The 17364-nt window shown below is 49.5% G+C and overlaps 1 protein-coding gene across 16 annotated transcripts in view; it reads right to left on the minus strand.

The window, feature by feature from the left end:
• Positions 1-6719, minus strand: part of Klc1 (kinesin light chain 1) — a 52360-nt gene extending 45641 nt beyond the window's left edge. For 7 of the 16 annotated variants that reach the window (XM_057782379.1, XM_057782376.1, XM_057782388.1 and 4 more), the window contains exon 1: positions 6542-6717. The gene's annotated coding sequence lies outside the window, so the exon portion shown is untranslated. Of the gene's footprint in view, positions 1-6541 lie in introns of all 16 variants that reach the window. The other 9 variants (XM_057782375.1, XM_057782373.1, XM_057782374.1 and 6 more) reach the window with 3 other exon arrangements.
• Positions 6720-17364: the final 10645 nt, after the last annotated feature.

The following is a 17364-nucleotide window of genomic DNA, read 5'->3' on the forward strand; positions in this document are numbered from 1 at the left end:
CCTGGGTACAAACCACTCTATAAAACTGGCAAGGTGACAAGCCTGTAGTCCCAGTACACAGGAGGTAGGCAGGAAGACCAGAACTTCAAGGTCAACCTTGACTGCACAGCAATTAAAAATCTGCCTGGGTTACAGGAGAACTGTCACCAAACATCCACATCTTCTCTAGGAATCTATGCTGACCAAAAATTTATAAAGATGCACATAAATTTAAAAAAAAGACTCAAATTCCGGGCGGTGGTGGCGCACGCCTTTAATCCCAGCACTCGGAAGGCAGGGGCAGGCGGATCTCTGGGAGTTCGAGGCCAGCCTGGTCTACAAGAGCTAGTTCCAGGCCAGGCTCCAAAGCTACAGAGAAACCCTGTCTCGAAAAACCAAAAAAAAAAAAAAGACTCAAAAGCCATTTTAATTGTGTTTACATGCTAACACCACAGACTAGCACAAAAAGATCATCTTCTTGCCTTCTGGGGATTTTGTATAGACCTGGCAGTGCACAACCAGGAAGCAGAGGCAGGTGGATCTCTGAGTTCAAGGCCAGCCTGTCTCTGACGTAGAGAGACCTTGTGTACCCGTGTTCATCAAAAAGAATCATTGGTTTGGTCCCAGGTCCCCAGCCTCTGCTACACGTCAACACTGGGCCCTCACTGGGACACTTCCTGGACACTCCATTGTTGCCCTAGGTCATGGTCAAGGAGATTCTGTGGCCCTGGGTCTGCATCCGTGGTGCATCCCCCACCCCACACCACCCCACCCCAAACAGCTCCAGCAGATCACAAACGGGCGGATGTTGGGTGGTGTCACACTGCAGCTTCCATGACAAGATCTTCCTTTACTTCCTTTTTCCCTTTTCATTTTGCTTTATTTGGGGAGAAAGGATGCAGGGGCATAGGCTAGATATGAGGGGACAGGAGATGGGTGGGATTGGGATGCATGATGTGAAAGAAATAAAGAATAATTTTTTTAAAAAAGTTTAAGGAGAGAGAAAGAGAGAGAGAGACCCTGTGTAAACAAAATGAAACAAACAAATAAATAAATGGAAAGAAAAAAAAAGAAGCCAAGTATGGTGGCTCAAGCCTTTAATCCCAGTACTGGGAGACAGAGGTGGGTGATTGTCTGTCTGTTCAAGGCCAGCCTGGTCTGCAGAGTAAGTTCCAGGATAGTCAGAGCTCTGTAGTGAGACTTTATCTCAAAACAACAAACAAATAAGTAAATACACAAAAAGAGCTCAATTAGTTATCCAATAACAAGTGATCTGCAATGAAACCATATACATACAATTACTATGAACTAAGTAGGTTTTATTTATATATTTAGGAACACACACATACAAATTAAATAAATAGAAACCATGAATTTGAAAGACATGGGGAGGGGTGCACACAGGAAGGGATCAAGCGAGGAAAGGGAATGAAGAAAAAGATGTAATCATATTTTAACTTAAAAAAAAAGTTTTGCCTGGCATGGTGGTATATGACTTTAATCCCAGCACTCAGGAGGCAGGCAGTTCCAGGACAGCTAGAGAAACACTGATAAAAACAAGAAAAACAAAAACTTCTGAATGAACCTTGGAAACATAATACTGAGTGAAATGAACCACTCCTACCAGCTAAGGAAGGCAGAGCCACAGAAAGCAAAGGGAGAAGGCTCCAGAGACACACAGCAGGACCATCCTTATAACTGCAGGTGGCTGAATGATGACAGGAGGGCCTTTAGTCCCAGCACTCTGTGAGCTTGAGGCCAGCCTGGTCTACAGAGCTAGTTCCAGGACAGCCAGGGCTCCATAGAGAAACCCTGCCTCGGGAAAAGAATGGCAATAGACACCGGGCGGTGGTGGCGCGCGCCTTTAATCCCAGCACTCGGGAGGCAGAGGCAGGCAGATCTCTGTGAGTTCGAGACCAGCCTGGTCTACAAGAGCTAGTTCCAGGACAGGCTCCAAAACCACAGAGAAACCCTGTCTCAAAAAAAAAAAAAAAAAAAAAAAAAAGCATGGCAATAGACAGAAAAGACAACTGTAGGCTAAAGTGACACGATTCACGGGAGACTGCGACCTGGAGCACAATGTGGTTCACAGCCGGACTCGGAAGCAAGCCCTGGTGGAACTGCCCCTAACCTGCTTTCTCCACAATTCTGCACTTCTCTTGTCGGGAGGGTGGAGTGCCCGCAGCACCCGTCCTACCAGGAGCAGTGTAGTAACAGCGACAGTACACCGTAGAACCTTGTCGTGCTTCCTGAGGCAGCAGATGTGTGCCCACATTAGGCAGTGGACAACCCATGGCTTAAACTGAGGTAGAGAGGCCAGCTTGGTGAGACACGCCTTCAATTCCAGTACTCAGGAGGCAGAGGCAAGAAAACCTTTGTGAGTTCCAGGGCAACATATTGATTTATACCGTCTTAATCAAACGAAAGGACCCTGAGGTAATGGGAGTATTTTAGAACCAAATGGCCCTCGGTGCATTGCGGATTTACTCTCGGGCCACCATCTCTAGGCCTATCCTTTGTCCTCACTTCAGACCTGCGTCTCCAGAGAGTCCCCTGAGCCTCCCACAAGCACCTGAAGTTTATCATATCCAAAAGTAAACAACATCTTGTCCTCTTCCCATTCTCCCTAACATGCTGGGTGTCACCATCCAGTGAGTCACCAAAAAGCAGAGAAGCTGATGCATTCTTTCAGCAAACACTTAGTGAGGGCTGATCGTACACTGAGACACACAGGGATGAAATCCCACCCTGGTGGATAAGAGCAAATTAATAGACAATAAACAAAGTAAGAAAATAAAAAACCAGGGAGTGGAGAGACAACTCAGCAGTTAAGCGCATTTGCTGCTCACACTCGTTTTTAACTCCAGTTCCAAAGGATTCGGAGCCCTTTTCTGGTTGCCTTGGGCATCAGGCATGCATACAGTGCTCACACATATATACATACACACAGGCAAACACTCAAACACATAAAGCAAATTAGCCCTTTTTTAAAAAAATGGTAAACAAGAAGTCAGGCAGGATGGGGCAGAACCATGGTTTTAACTCAGAGCTCAGCAAGCACCTAGTGGTGCTTTAGAGGAGTCAAGCGGCCAGGGCTGGGGCAGGCCAGGACACTACTGAGCACTTCAGTAGCTGACTGACGTGGTCCACTAAGGCTCACTCCAACACAAGGCTGGTATCCTCCCGCCCCCCCACCCAAGGCACCTTAGGTCCCACTGATAGCTGCTCTTGCGCAGCTCCAGCCACTGTCAGCACTCTGAGGAGCTCACCCTGTCCAAAGCACCACCCACACCACTGCCCTGACCTCCTGGCTCATCTTGCCCTCCTTCCAACCTCAAAGCAGGAGCAGCCTCCTTGGCACCTCCTACCACTGCATGGGCATTTATTTCCTGGCCTCATCTTCCCTTTACCCCACCGGGACAGTCTTCAACCACAACCCACTCAGGTCTTATTTCCTCCCATCAGGGTCACACAGGGCCAATCCGCACTTGCCTTTGAGTGCCCAGGAAGAGCCTCCTGATCACTCATGCTGGGTCTAACCTCTCTGGGGAATTGTCCTTGCCAGGATCCCTAAGAGCGTAATGCTGTGCAGTGGGTTTTCAGCAGTCACCAGTCCCATGCTCCCACCATCTTCATCAGATAGCTTTATTCTTTTTGTTTGAGGCAGGATCTTGCTATGTAGCTGAAGTTGGCCTCAAAATCTGTCTCATCCTCCAGAGTGCCTGTGCCATCATGCCTAGTTTCCAACAGTTACTTCACACCCCGAGCCTTGACACTAGCTTGCTCAGGATGGCAGTCATTTCTGCTGCATACTCTTGATTTCTGATATTCACTCAACTAAGAACGAAGTCACTTCTGACTTTTCTTGCTCATTGTTTTAAAAAGATCATGTCTAAAGACTGTTTATAGCTCTTTAGAGATTTTTATTTTTTCCCAACCTAAAAATACATGCTTTAAAGTGTTTAATGTTTTTAAGATTTATTATTTATGTGTACACCTGCATGATTTTTTTTTTCTTTGTGCACCATGGAGGTAAGAAGAGTCTCAGATTGCCTGGAACTGGAGTTAGAGATTGCCTGATCTGGCTGTTGGGGATCAAACCCAGGTCCTTCTGAAAGAGCAGTAATTGCTTTTAACTGAGCCATCTCTCTAGTCCCAATGCATTAATTTTTTTTAAAAACATAATCAATTAAATTGTGGGTAGTATTTGATTTGTTTGTTCTTGAGCTGAGGAAACAGGACCTTTTGAATGCTAGGCTAGTACCTTACCACCAAGTGACATCCTCAGTATAGACTTTACTATGGATTATTTAAGATATGTGTACCTCACTTCCTCCATCTTTGCACTTGGAAAAAAAATCCCTGTCCAGCTTCCATGCATGTCTATACTTTCCCATTTTTGTTGTCTTGAGACCGAATGTTGCTATATAGTCGGGACAGATCTTGTACTGATGACCCTCCTGCCCCAGCCTTCCGAGTGCTGGGTTATAGGTATGTACTGTCACTCCCTGCTGGATGTTTGCTTTTACAATGCACTGCCAAGCCAGGTGAATGTAGCTGGTGCTACGGAGGGGTCACCACCAGGTCCCATCCCAGGCCAAGGCTGGCCTGCATCAGGACACATCCTCTGGTGATCTGGAGGCCCACCCTCCCATATATCCACGCGCTCTGAGATTTTAAACAGAATCACTGCATTCTTACAAATACTTAGGACAAAAAAAAAAAAAAAAAAAGAAAAAAGCCGGGCGGTGGTGGCGCACGCCTTTAATCCCAGCACTCGGGAGGCAGAGGCAGGCGGATCTCTGTGAGTTCGAGGCCAGCCTGGTCTACAAGAGCTAGTTCCAGGACAGGCTCCAAAACCACAGAGAAACCCTGTCTCAAAAAACCAAAAAAAAAAACAAAACAAAACAAAACAAAACAAAAAAAACAAATACTTAGGACACAGAACAGTAAGTCCAATTTCCTACAACTGGGGTTTGTGGGCAGTCCATGAAAGATCTCTACTGTAGCAGCCTTAGGGGACTCAGGTCGGTCCAGTTTCCTAGTGGGGTTTTCACCGTCCTATTACAACGCATTCCAAGCTAATTCTGATCCAAGGCTTAGTCATGCTGTATAAAAAGGCTTGGAATTTAAGTAACGCAAAGAATCAAAAATGCATCTACCCTCTACATAGCAATTTAAATAGTATATAATTATTTTGTTCTCCCGCTCCTCCCCACCCCCACCTCCCGTTTTTTTGTGTAGCCCTGACTACCCTGAAACTCGCTCTGGAGATCTACCATTGGGATCAAAGGTTTTTTGCCGCCACCTCCCCAGCCTCTCTAAAGACATCATTTTTTTGCAAGTACACCAGATCATCACTTAATATGTAAATTCTCAACCTGTTTAAATAATAAAACAGTAGCAGTCAGTGACAATTCCAACACAATACACCTGCAAACTTCGTTATAATGCCATCCACTCCATCACACATTAATATTACTTTTTGAACGCTTTAATTTTTTTCTTTCTTAATGGGAAGGGGCTCCACATGTAACAAGGAAAATCACTTCAGGCTGGGCACGTTCAGGTCGCCAGGGAGATTCCACACCGGGCCACCGAAAGAAATAGACTGGCTGGCCCCAGGCCACGGACCACAGCATGACAGCACGCCGCCCAGGGCGGTGCCGAGGAGAGGTGGGGGCTGGAAAGGCGGGGAAGCCAAAGACAAAGCCAGCCGGCTGACCCCCAACACACACACCACCAGCGCCGCCGCCTCCCGGGACGGGACCTCAGCAGCGAGGTTTTGGGACCCTAAGCCCGCAGCTGCTTTTGAAAGGCTGTCCCCACCCCGGGGCCTAAGTCAGGGCGGGGCTCTGAACACAATTGGGACAGAAGCCTCAGGGACACAGGAGAGGAGCAGAGAAGAGCAGAAGGGAAGGGGCAGGGACCCGAGCCTAAAGTGCAGGCAGAAAGGGCTAGGAACGAGTACTTCAATCCAGACAGGCGCAGACCGAGAAGGGACAGGTCCCGAACCAGGATTGGCGGGGAGGGGACAAGAGCTTCGGTCTGGAGATGTGCAAGCAGAAAGATGACAAAGACCCCAGAGAGAAGTGGCGCAGACAGGGCAGGAACCCAAACCAGGGGCGCAGGTAGATAGGGGATAGGAGGACCGCATCCAGGAGGAGCTCAGGGAGGTGACAAGAGACCCGAGTCTGGAAAAGAGCAGCAGCGGAGGAGAAACCCCAGGCTGGACGGGCACCGGCTGGGAGAGGACAAGGACAGCGGAGTGCAGGCGCACAGGCAGAGGTGACGGAGACCGGGCTCTGAGAGGCGCAGGCAGCGCGGGGAGGGGACCCGAGCGTGCAGACACGTTTGAGAGGGCCGGGGCGGGGTCTGGATCGGAGCGGAGGGCCAGGATCGCAACCTGGCAGGGCCGGGTGCAGATGCGGCGGTGGACGGGAAGGGCCTGGGAGCCTCAGCCTGGAGGATGCGGGCGGGAAGGGGTCGCGGCTGCGTCTGGAGCGCTGCGCACCAGCCGCTCGGAGCCCGGGGCGGGGCGGGGACGGGGCCGCGCACTCACCGTCCGATCGGGAGCGCCGCGCTCGTCGCGCTGTCACAGACCTAGGCCGCGCAGAGCCCAGCCGCCTCAGCAGCAAGCAGCGCCTCCGCGGCCGCCCCGCAGCATCCTCACCCCGACCCGCGCTCCGCAGCCTCGCGCCACCGCTCCACCGCCGAAAATGGCGTCGCCGGCGCCGCGCCCGCCCCACAATGCCGCGCGCCGTGACGTCATCCACCCTCGCGCCGCGGGGCGGGGCTCAGGGGAAACTGAGGCGGGGGTCCACGGTGCTGCGCTCTCCAGAAGCCTCTTGTCCGCGTGCGGTCGTCTCTGGCTCGGAGGCCTTGTCCGTCACACCTCAAGGGACAGAGAAGGGGGAAGGATGCCGGGCGGCCAGGACCCACCCTCCGCGGCTCGCTCCTGACCACAGCCCTCGACCTCCAGCCTGGCCCGAAGGGCAGGCTTGCCAGCTCCGGTTGCTCCTGGGCCTCGCACAGCCGCCTGGCACCCCAGCTGCAGGCCTGACTCAGCAGCCGGCTGGAGGGCACGCTGAGTCAGTGGCAAGGCCGAGCTTGCCTGTACCAGCTTGGGAACCCTCCAGGTGCCAGCAGACGTCCCCAGAGAGGCCCGGTGGCATTACTAAGGGGTAGGGGTTGCGAGTGCCAGTCTCCCCACCTTGGGAACCGCGGCCCTCTTCTGATGATGGTATTGCTGGGCAATGACACCTGTCAACATCAGGGAGGCAGGTGCTTTTGGTCTTAGCAGATCCAGTTACTTTGGCAAAAAAAAAGAAAAAAGAAAAAAAAAAAAAGACTCGCTAATAAGGAGAAAGCTCCGGAGACCATAGCAGCTCAGATTAGCCTGAAGGGAGGCTGTGGGGTCTCAATCAAGTAAAGCCCCAGCACACAAACTGCTGCTTGGCTGTGTGTCACCAGCTCTTCAGCCAGTACGCCGGCTCCTGGCCAGATGTTCTCGGAAAGAAAGGAGGCTAAGCAGAAGCCCACTCCATCCCGCGGCTCAGTCTCGGCCCTTCAGAGCCCTGCATACCTTGCACCCTTCTTCAGGAAAGGACGAAGACGACCTTCTCTTTTTCCATCTGTCCCTTGCCATCCATCACTTTATTCATGCTTTAGGATCTCTTTCCTTTGCTCCTTCAACTGATGTCCACTAAGCTCCCACGGGCCTCGTGGGAAGACCCAGGTGCATAAAGTGGCAGATGATGTCTGCTTCCACTCCTGTAAGGCTGCAGCAAGACTTGCTGAAACGGTGGCCGGACGGTGGTGGCGCAGGCCTTTAATCCCAGCACTCGGAAGGCAGAGGCAGGCGGATCTCTGTGAGTTCGAGACCAGCCTGGTCTACAAGAGCTAGTTCCAGGACAGGCTCCAAAACCACAGAGAAACCCTGTCTCGAAAAACCAAAAAAAATAAATAAATAAAGACTTGCTGAAACGGTAAAACAACAGGCAGGTGAAAGGGGAAGGGTACACAATCCAAACTCCAAGGTCAGAGAGGTGTGCTGACACCAGAAATATAGGAATGGGCCCACAATGGAGCATAGAACGTTCCAGTAAAACCCTGGGACAGGAGCACCCCTGTTGTGTTGGGGGGAAGAAAAGAGGTAGGCCAGGAGGTGGTGGCGCACCCCTTTAATCCCAGTACTAGGGAGACAGAGGCGACTGAATCTCTGAGTTTGAGGCCAGTATGCATGGTCTACAAAGCAAATTCCAGGACAACCAGAGATGTTACACAGAGAAATCCTGTCTTGAAAAACGAAAAATAAGAAAATTTTTTAAAAAGGAAAGAAAAGACCAAGCTAATCAACACTGCCACGGCCACACATTCCTCTCAGCACCAGGGTAAGACTCCTTAGCTGGTCTACGGTCTTCAAGACCCACAGGGCCTGGTAACGCTGACCTCCTCTTACCCTGTCCCTAGCCGTCCTCATCTGTCCCCGAGTTTGCATGCCACACTCAGTTCAGCGTCCATTTTCCTAGAATGTTGCATACCTTCCTGGGAAGACAGACTGTCCGGGGGCTGGAGAGATGCTGAGTTAAGAATGCCAAACTTTCAGGAGACTGGAGTTCTGTTCCCAGCACCCACATTGGGAAAATGCTCACAGTTGCCTATAACTTCAGCTCCAGAGCATGTGTGGCCCTCTTCTGGCCTCTGTGACGCCTACACACATGGGCACACACCCCCACACACACATAAATGAATAACTCCATCCTAGTGCAGCTGAACCAGCAGCAAGGGTGACTCCCGAGTAGCTGAACCACCAAAGGCCACCTAGCATGTGTGACAGCTCACAAATCTGCAGTGCTGGAGTCCCATCCAGTTAACCTATCGTCCCAATACACCCAGGACCTCTCAAGACTATGGACAGCTGGGGCAGGAAGGAGTGGTCACTGGACTCTTGGGTGAGGGTCTGGTATCTCTCCTGGGAGTGGTAACGGTTCCTTCCCATACTAGCCAGCGCTGTATCATGCTTCTTTTGTTACCACGCCTGCAGAGCCAAGGTATTCTGTAGGTTCCTTTGCTATCTCTGTTCTATTGTGATCATGGTCATGTTATTCCCACAAGAATAGAACACAGCACATGTTTTTCGTTGTCCCCAGTACTCCAAGACTCAAGCAAGAGTAACGACCATGCCAGCACGGCCAGAGACTTCTCCAGGCAGCCACCTTCCCTCCCCTACTATGCAGCGTTCACACAGCTGTTTGTCCCCTGGCCTGAACGCATTTGAGCAGGAACGCCCTCACCGCCCTGCCTAGCATCTGCCTCAGAGCACAGGGTATGCAGCTGGGCAGTGGAGGAGGAGGTCAAGCTGACCTTTGCCTCATCCCTTCTGGTGGAAGCGACACCCAAGCCCTTGGAGCATTTGACTTCTGTCATGACTCTCAGAATTCCTGCCAGTTCTTAGAGCCATTAATGGCTGAGGTTGCTCCCCCACGGGAGGGGCTGACCAAAGCAAAAGGCAGAGATGCTGTTCTCTGCTGCCCAAATATTTGGCAGGATAGCTGCCTGGCAGCTGTGGGAAAGCAGTCTCTACAGTTAGCCACACCCATCTCAGAGACCAGCATCCACCCTTGCTTGAATACGCTGTTTTTTTCCTCATTTGTCTTTTTTTTTTAAATATTTATTTATTTATTATGTATACAATATTCTGTCTGTGTCTATGTCTGCAGGCCAGAAGAGGGCACCAGACCCCATTACAGATGGTTGTGAGCCACCATGTGGTTGCTGGGAATTGAACTCAAGACCTTTGGTAGAGCAGGCGATGCTCTTAACCTCTGAGCCATCTCTCCAGCCCCCTTTTTTTTTTTTTTAATGTTTTGAGACAGGGTCTCTCATGTATCCCAAGTAGACCTCAAACTCATTATGAACTGAGGATGATCTTGAATTTGCAAGCCTCTTGCCTCCACCTCCCAAATGCCAGGATTATAGGCATGCACCACCACATTCAATTTATACAGTCCTGTGGATTAAACACTGGGTTTTGTGCACACTAGGCAAGCACTCTACAAACTGAGGCTGGCAGAACCAAGGAGTTTTGTCCCATGTGAGGTCAGCCTTGGCAGTGAGAAGGTCTCAGTAGGTTGCATTGGGCCATCAGACATATTATCTACCCATCCCAGTGAGCCTAAGGAACAGGGCCCTGGGAACAAATATGAAGTTACCAGGGCAAAGCCTTAACACCTGATTGTGGAGCTCCATGAGCCTCTGAGCACCCCTGGGACCAGCTCAAGGGTTGGGGGGGCTATACCATCATGAGGCAACAAGGGACTTGGCCAGCCCTGCTCCAGCTGCAGCAGGCTGGTTCAGTAAGAGTGAGTGCTGGTCTTGGGTCTTTTCTATCCAGTAAGGGCAACCAACATGGTGGTGCTACCTGTCTGCTTCTCCACCATTTACCCTTCCCAAATGGAAATGTGTGGCCCTCTGCCCTCATGGCTTCCATCTACTTCAGCCTATGGCCCTTCTGCCCTGCTCCCAAACCCAGACAGATCAATAAGCTTCCTGGAAATGTAAACCAAAGCTGGGGTTCAACTTGCAGATTTGATTTTGTCCTAATTAGGATTACTATTGCTGTAATGAAACGCATGACCAAAAGCAACTTGGGAAGGAAAAGGTTTATTTGACTCACACCTCCACATTGTTGGTCCTCACTGGAGGAAGTCAGGACAGGAACTCAAACAGGGCAAGAACCTGGAGGCAGGAGCTGATGCAGAGGCCATGGAGGGGTGCTGCTTACTGACTTGCTCCCCATAGTTTGCTCAACTTGCTTGCTTTTTTTTTTTTTTTTTTTTTTTTTTTTTGGTTTTTTCAAGACAGGGTTTCTCTGTGGTTTCAACTTGCTTTCTTATAGAACCCAAGACCACCAGCCCACAATAGGCTGGGCTCCTCCTCATTGGTGACTAACTGAGAAAATGCCATACAGTGATGGAGGAGGATCATCTGTCTATGTGTTACTTTCATTGGTTAATAAAGAAACTGCCTTGGCTTTTTGATAGGGCAGGATTTAGATAGGTGGAGTAAACAGAACAGAATGCTGGAAGGAAGAAGGCAATGAGGCAGACACTATAGCTCTCCTCTCCAAGATGGACACAGGTTAAGATCCTTCCCGGTAAGCCACCACCTCGTGGTGCTACACACATTAATAGAAATGGGTTAATCAAGATGTGAGAATTAGCCAATAAGAGGCTGAAACTAATGGGCCAGGCAGTATTTAAAAGAATAGAGTTTCCGTGTAATTATTTTGGGTAAAGCTAGCTGGGTGGCGGGAAGCGGCCCGCCACTCCTATCACTACAATACAGGCTTGCCTACCGCCCAGTCTCATGGAGGTGTTTTCTCAGCTGAGGCTCCCTTGTGTCAAGTTGACAAAATTAGCTAGCACAGTGTCCTTTGGTTTCTTTTTGAAATAAGGTCTCAGATAGCCTAGGTTGGCCTCAAGGTCCCTCTGTAGTTGGGGTGACCTTACCTTGAACTTCTGTTCCTCCTGCCTCCACCTCCTAAGAGCTGGGATAATAGGCATAGACCAAAAAAAAAAAATCCTGGTTTAGACAAAATCTCATTGGGATTGCAAAATTGGAGGTAGCCTGTAAGAGGTGCTGAGGTGAAGCTGCAATCTCTGGTTAAAGAACAGTGAAGTAGCAGGGCAGTGGTGGGCACGCCTTTAATCCCAGCACTCGGGGAGGCAGAGGCAGAGTGATCGCTGTGGGTTTAAGGTCAGCCTGGTCTACAGAATGAGTCCCAGGACAGCCAGAATTACACAGTGAGACTCTGTCCTGAAGAAGGAAGGAGGAGGAAGAAGAGGAAGAGAAAGAAGAAATAGAACTGCCAAGTAGAAATAGAACAAGTTAATAATTCTGTTTTTTAAAAAAAATCATCTTTTTGCCAGGAGGTGGTGATACAGGCCTTTAATCCCAGCACTCTGTGAGTTCTAGGCCAGCCTGGTCTACAGAGTTCCAGGACAGGCTCCAAAGCTACAGAGATGCCGGGCGGTGGTGGCCCACGCCTTTAATCCCAGCACTCGGGAGGCAGAGGCAGGCGGATCTCTGTGAGTTCGAGACCAGCCTGGGCTACAAGAGCTAGTTCCAGGACAGGCTCCAAAACCACAGAGAAACCCTGTCTCGAAAAACCAAAAAAGCTACAGAGAAACACTGCCTCAAAAAACAAAAACAAACAAACAAAATCATCTTTTTAATGTAACTATGGATGGGTGTCTGTCTTAAGAGACTGGAGGCTGAGCCGGGCGGTGGTGGCGCACGCCTTTAATCCCAGCACTCGGGAGGCAGAGGCAGGAGGATCTCTGTGAGTTCGAGACCAGCCTGGTCTACAAGAGCTAGTTCCAGGACAGGCTCCAAAACCACAGAGAAACCTTGTCTCGAAAAACCAAAAAAAAAAAAAAAAAAAAAAAAAGAGACTGGAGGCTGAAGTTGTCCACAAATGCCCTAGAAGAGAGGAAAAGAGGAAGTAGGGGAGGAAGGAGAGAGAACAGGATGAAGAAAGCCGGGGATGTTAGCAAAGAGGACATCCACTTGAAGGCTTCATAAGGCAGTCCACTTAAGGACGTGCCCGGGAGGCGGCTGGAGGAAGATGAGTGGGCGGCAGTACTGCACTGCCCCTCAGAACATGCTGTCCCCTCCTGACCTAGGCAGCCTTGTTGTGTGCAAGGCTCAGGGAAGAGTCAACCGGGCACACCCGTCCTGGTATCCGGCCCTGAGGCTAATCCAGCTCCGGCAGATCACACCCTTTCTGGTCTAAGGCTTTAATTCTAAAAATGCAACTTCCAGGCAGTTTTTCCTTTGCCGAGTCAGAGCTGCCTGCACAAACCTGCAGGGCTGCTGCTCTCAGAAAGGCATTGCTGCGCTGAGAACTAGCACGGTAAGGCAGGGGCTCCCACCGGAGGCAGCCTGGCCATTGCAGCCCCTCACATGCCTGTGGGGGCTGCGGCCCGGGTCTTGTGTAGACAATCCAGCTTCTTCACTGAATGCCTGCACTCTGAGAGAATGGTACCTAGGGTTCCCCCAAGCTCCGCAGGCCACCACATTACTTCCTGTCTGCACAATCGTGACTCAAGAGGTCTTGGTGGCTGTTCTCACGTGACTCTGGAAACACAGGCCTGTCTGAGTGCAGCTGGAGGAGGAGCCCCAAGTCTTAGGAAAGCTACTGTCAGTTGAGCACGGTGGTGCACTCTCTGAGTTCGAGGCCAGCCTGGTCGACAAATGAAGTTCCAGGACAGTCAGAGATGCACAGAGAAAGCTGTCTTGAAAAACAGGGAGGAGGGAGTCCACAGCCTACTACAAGGAAAGGGATGACAGGATGGCTTGGTGGTAGGCAGAAAGGACACAGCTGCCACACAGACAGGTCTGACTGGACGTGCGCTTGGAACTTCATCACATGCTCTGAGCTCAGGCTGGCCTCAGACTGGCGGGACTGGTCTTGAATTCCTAATCCTCTTGCCTCCATGCCCCAAACCTCCCAACAACCGGGACTACCACACTGGTATGCACAGCCAGATCCTCCTTTCTTTTCCCTCCTCTTAAGGTAAGGTCACATTATGTAGCCCTGGCTAACCTGGAACTCACTTTGTAGACCAGGATGGCCTCAGACTCAGAGAACTTCTTGCCTCTGCCCGGCCAATGCTGGTCTAAAGGCGTGCGCTCCACACTTGGCTGGGATTTTCCTTCCAAACTCTAATCAGCTTCCCTCTAGTTTAGCTTCTGCTTCAGTCCATTGTCTTCAAGCTTCCTTTTGTGTCCATTCTTTTTATGTTTTTTTGAGACAGGGTTTCTCTGTGTAGCTTTGGAGCATGTCTTGGAAATTGCTCTGTACACCAGGCTGGCCTCGAACTCACAGAGCTCCGCCTGCCTCTGCCTCACTAGTGCTGGGGCTTTCACCATTACCACCCCTTGTAGTCAGACTTTCTCTGTCCTGCTAGCCAGCTCCCAAATAACCACACAGAAACTTCTTATTAATTAGAAAAGCTCGGCCGATAACTTAGGCTTATTACTAACTAGCTCTTACAACTTAACCTATTCTTATCAATCTACACATTGCCACATGACTTGTGGTGTTTAACTGTCCCCCTACATGTCTTGCTCCCTCTCCATATGACTGGTAACTCCACCCTTCTTCTTCTTCCCAGAGTTGTCTCTTTTTGGTTCTCTTACCTATACCTCCTCCTGCCTAGCTATAGGTCACTTAGCTCTTTATTTTTTTTAATTTTAATTTTTATTTATTTATTTATTTATTTTGGTTTTTCGAGACAGGACACTTAGCTCTTTATTAAACCAATGAGAGCAACACATCTTCAGAGTATACAAAAAGATTATTCCATAACACCTTGTGTCCATTCTTGATTTATTTTTAGTTATTTGTTGTTGTTGTTGTTGTTGTTATTCATTTTGTTTTGAGAAAAAGTCTTACTATGTGGATCTCTCTGACTTTTGTTATTTGAGAGGTAGAGCAGCTCAACCTCAAACTCATGGAGATCTTCCTGTCTCTGTATGAGTTCTGGGATTAAAATGCATATACCAACAGATCTAGAAACTTATTTTATTAATGAGACTAAAAACCCACACAGGGGCTGAGCAGTGGTGGCTCTCAGGAGGCAGAGGCGGGTGGATCTCTGTGAGTTCAAGGCCAGCCTGGTCTACAGAGCAAGTTCCAGGACAGACCCCAAAGCTACACAGAGAAACCCTGTCTCGAAAAACCAAAAAAACAAACAAACAAACAGAGAGAGAGAGAACAACAAGAGGGGCCCCCAAATTCCCAGGTATATAAACTCCATTGGGACTCCCCAAAATTTCCAGCAACACTTCTTTCCTGCTGTTTAAGTCTTTAGTTGGCTGAGAAACTAAACCCATTCCTACACCTTAGACAGGATCAAAAGACACAGAGATCCAACCACCTCTACCTCCCACAAGCTGGAATTAAAGGTATGTACCACCACACCTGGCTTTTCTGATTTTGTTTTTTGTTTGTTTCTTTGTGTATGTGTAGAGACAGCATTTCATTCTATTTCATGGCAATCCTCCTGCCTCAGCCTCCCTAGCTGTTGGGATTACAAGTTTGTGTCATCAGACCCATCATTATTATGCTGGATAGCCTGCAGGTCTTGCCACATAGCTAGTGACCTGGAGAGTTCTGTTCCAGCTGTGTGACAGAAGTGACATTTCCCTCACACGTACCCACAGGCCATGTGGCCTGTTCCTTCTGCCTTTCCCCACTCCATGGACTCACCATCTGCAGGGGTTAGAGCTTGGCTTGCCCCTGCTCTCACGTGATTAAAGCCTCTCAGACATCTGGGGGCCTCTGCTGGGCTTTTGTGCATCATCCCAGTCAATGTGGTGTCTCAGAGTGTTCCGTTCTTGTGTTGCTAGAGTTTGAACCCAGGGCCTCTGTATGTATGTATGTATGTATGTATGTATGTAGGCAGAGACCCTGAGCCGACCCAGGCTCCTCTTTGCAGTTTAAAGCTGCATTTTCTCCATGACTATCATGCTGAAAATACCACATGCTTACTGCATATTTATATATCTACCTTTAGGTTTATTTATGAAACACAGGGTCTCATGTAGCCAAGGCTTGACCTCCATGTCACTATGTAGCCAAGGGTGACCTTGAACTTCTTGACTCCACTTGTGAAGCACAGATTCAAATCTTTGCCTTGTTTTCTTGGGGGGGGGGGGGTCTTTTGGCTTTTATTTTTGGGTTTATTATATAACCCAAGGTCATGATCTTCCTGCCTCAGGCTCCTGGGTACTAGGATTACAAGCATCACCTGGCTTCAACTGTCTCGTTACTGAGTTCTAAGACTTTCCTATGGTCTGGATGCTAGCCCTTCGTCAGAAACATGTTTCATGATTATTTCCCTTCAGTCTGCTGCTTGCTTATCTTTCCCCCTATTTTTACCACAATAAACTATGCCAAATGTGCAATTTACCATCTAAATCATTATGAACATTAACAATTTATACCCATCATCATCGTCCATCTCCACGATCTTTCTCATCCTGTAAGATTGACTATTGGGACTGAAGAGATGGCTCAGCAGTTAAGAGCACTGGCTGCCTTTCCAGAGGACCTGGGTTCAAACATTCCTAGCACCCACATGGCAGCTCACACCTGTCTGTAACTCAGTTCCGGGGAATTTGATACCCTCATACCAATGCACATAAAATTAAATAAATTATTAAATTAAAAAGGTTGCCTATGAAGACTGAGGGTGTGGAAGGGCACAGCACTTGCCAGCGTGTCTAAAGCCCTGGGTCCCACGCCGAGCGCTGAAAAAGAAAGTTGGAATTTGAAGATCTCAGACAATAGAGGACAGGAAGACAGAGACTGTTTCTGGAGAGCACAGGTTTATATAATGCTATGGACAAAGACAAAACAGCATCACAGAGGCTCTGAGGAGAGGAAGTCAGGGCCCACAGTGGAGGGGAGTCTCTTCTACCTTTTTGAGGACGATGGCAGGGTCACAATACAAGCCTGCAGCCAGGCTGGATTCCAGGCAGGAGTCAGGGAGGCGGGGAGGAAGAAGGTTGTGTAGTCACCAATACCCCTTTTGATATAAATTCACCTCTGCAGGTGAGATCCAGATACTGGAGCCTGCCAGAGACTGGTGATACTTCAGGATTTCTGAGCAGGGTCTCCAGTGCAGTGCAGGTCAGAGCACAAGCCGAAAATACCATTGGGAATTTGGGGAAATACACATGCAGCTCAACTTCCAACATCACATATGCTCTTCAAGGGCGGCTGCAGACAGCAGAGGACAGACTTCTAGGTCCCAGATACTAGGTACACTCATGTGGTAACTGGAGAGGAGGAGCATAAACCGCCTCTGGATGGCCTTATACCAAGGGGCCAGCCAGGGCTACAGGGGTCTGGAAACTCCCAGAAAAGGTGTTGGATAGGATGTGGTTTACATACTTGCAATATCAGCAAAATCAGAAATTCAAGGTTATCCTCAGCTACACAGCAAAGCCAGCCTGAGCTACATCAGACCATGCCTAAAACCAAAACAAAAAACCCGAAAGGAGAGAGGCCTCAGGTGCAGGTCGCCACAGGCAGGACGGAGGACCCCACAGGTGCGTACCTCCGGTCACTGCCATTCAGGTCAGGGGAGGAAGGGTCACACCTGTGCAGATGGAGGACGCAGCCTACCTACTCAGAGACACGGTCAAATTCCATGGGCCAGTTGGATGGCTCAACTATCTGGCTCTACAGGACAGAACCTGACTTCTGCCAGGAGGATGGAGCATACACTGAAGAATAGTAACCTTGACGTTGGTTCTGCGCAGGCTAAGGTGTTGCACGCTGAAAAGGATGGACACAAGTTTCAGAGG

This window comes from Chionomys nivalis, chromosome 10 (genome assembly GCF_950005125.1).
Source record: "Chionomys nivalis chromosome 10, mChiNiv1.1, whole genome shotgun sequence".
Classification (NCBI taxonomy): Eukaryota; Metazoa; Chordata; class Mammalia; order Rodentia; family Cricetidae; genus Chionomys; species Chionomys nivalis.